Below are 1565 nucleotides of genomic sequence, written 5' to 3'. Positions count from 1 at the left end.
ACACCTCCAGAAATTTACCGAACTGTTTATCCAGCTTTTGCTGCTACAATCTCTTAGGAAAAGGTGGTGGAGGATAGAGCTGTTTCTCCCCTGTATTACCCTCAGGCAGAGTGTGTTCAACAGTAGTCTTCCTTGGTTCCGCCGCTTTCTCCTTTTGCTTAGCTTCTTCATCTCTAACTTCAGCTTCTCCTTCTTTTGCCTTTTCAGCATCAGCAACTTTCCCAGACCTTAAGGTAATAGCCTTGACTTGCTCTTTAGCTTCCTTCCTGCCTGGTACTTCCGTGTCACTGGGAAGTGTGCCAGGTTGATGATTGAGCACTACATTGGCTATTTGACCGATTTGATTTTCCAAGGTCTTGATAGAAACCGCCTGACTCTTGCATAACAGCTTAAGTTCCTCAAAATCAGCACTAGTAGGTGCAGCTGCACTTCCCTGTTGAGGATATGATTGCCTTTGAGCATACTGCTGTGGTTGCTGGAATCCAGGTGGATTAAACTGTTTACTCACACCTTGCTGATATGGTGGCTGAATAGCATTCTGATTATTACCCCAGCTGAAATTTGGATGATTTCTGTTGTTAGGATGATAAGTAGCTAGCACAGGCTGCTGTTGTCGCTGATAATTATTCACATACTGAACAGATTCGTTGACAAGGGAACACTGATCTGTAGCATGAGAACCTGCACAAAGCTCGCAGACCATAGCTATTTGATTAACTCCATATGTAGCTAGAGAATCATCCTTCATCGACAGCGCCTGGAGCTGCGCTGCAATAGCGGTGGCTGCATCAACTTCCAAAATACATGCTACCTTCCCAGACATCATCCTCTGAGTTGGGTTTTGATGCTCATTTGCAGCCATAGTCTCGATAAGATTATAAGCTTCAGTATAGCTTTTGGCCCACAAGGCGCCTCCAGCTGCTGCATCGAGCATGGGCCGAGATTGGGCCCCCCAACCATTATGGAAACCAGTGATCACCATCCAATCGGGCATTCCATGATGTGGACACTTTCTCAACATTTCCTTGTAGCGTTCCCAAGCTTCGCACATAGATTCTATAGGTTGCTGCGCAAACTGAGTAAGAGCACTCCTCATAGCAGCAGTCTTTACCATCGGATAAAACTTCACTAGAAACTTTTGTGCAAGATCTTGCCAAGTAGTGATGGACCCAGCTGGTTCAGAATGTAACCAGTCCTTAGCTTTGTCCCTCAGTGAGAATGGGAAAAGCCTCAGCTTGATAGCCTCATCAGTCACGCCATTATACTTGAAAATGCTGCAGATCTTGACAAAATTCCTTATGTGCATGTTGGGGTCTTCAGTCGCAGCTCCTCCAAAAGAAACAGAATTTTGCACCATCTGAATAGTGTCCGGCTTGATTTCAAAGGTGTTAGCTTAAATAGTCGGATGAAGAATGCTTGACTGAATGTCATCAATTTTAGGCCGAGAAAAGTCCATAAGAGCTGGATCAGCCTGAACAATACGATCACCCATGATTACTGGTTCTTTCTGCTCAGTTCCTGAATCCGAATCTTCAAAATCTATCTTCTCCGGAATATCAAGAACT

At 44.7% G+C, this 1565-nt stretch overlaps 1 non-coding gene across 1 annotated transcript; it reads left to right on the top strand.

Annotated features, from left to right (window-relative positions):
• The first annotated feature begins 992 nt into the window (after positions 1-992).
• Positions 993-1099, top strand: LOC141687709 (small nucleolar RNA R71). The gene has a single exon (XR_012561195.1). It is a non-coding gene; the product is annotated as a small nucleolar RNA R71 (small nucleolar RNA).
• The last annotated feature ends 466 nt before the right edge of the window (positions 1100-1565 follow it).

The sequence above is a fragment of the Apium graveolens genome, chromosome 9, assembly GCF_009905375.1.
Source record: "Apium graveolens cultivar Ventura chromosome 9, ASM990537v1, whole genome shotgun sequence".
Classification (NCBI taxonomy): domain Eukaryota; kingdom Viridiplantae; phylum Streptophyta; class Magnoliopsida; order Apiales; family Apiaceae; genus Apium; species Apium graveolens.
The sequence above is the reverse complement of the archived record's forward strand: the minus strand, read 5'-3'. Positions and strand labels throughout refer to the sequence as shown.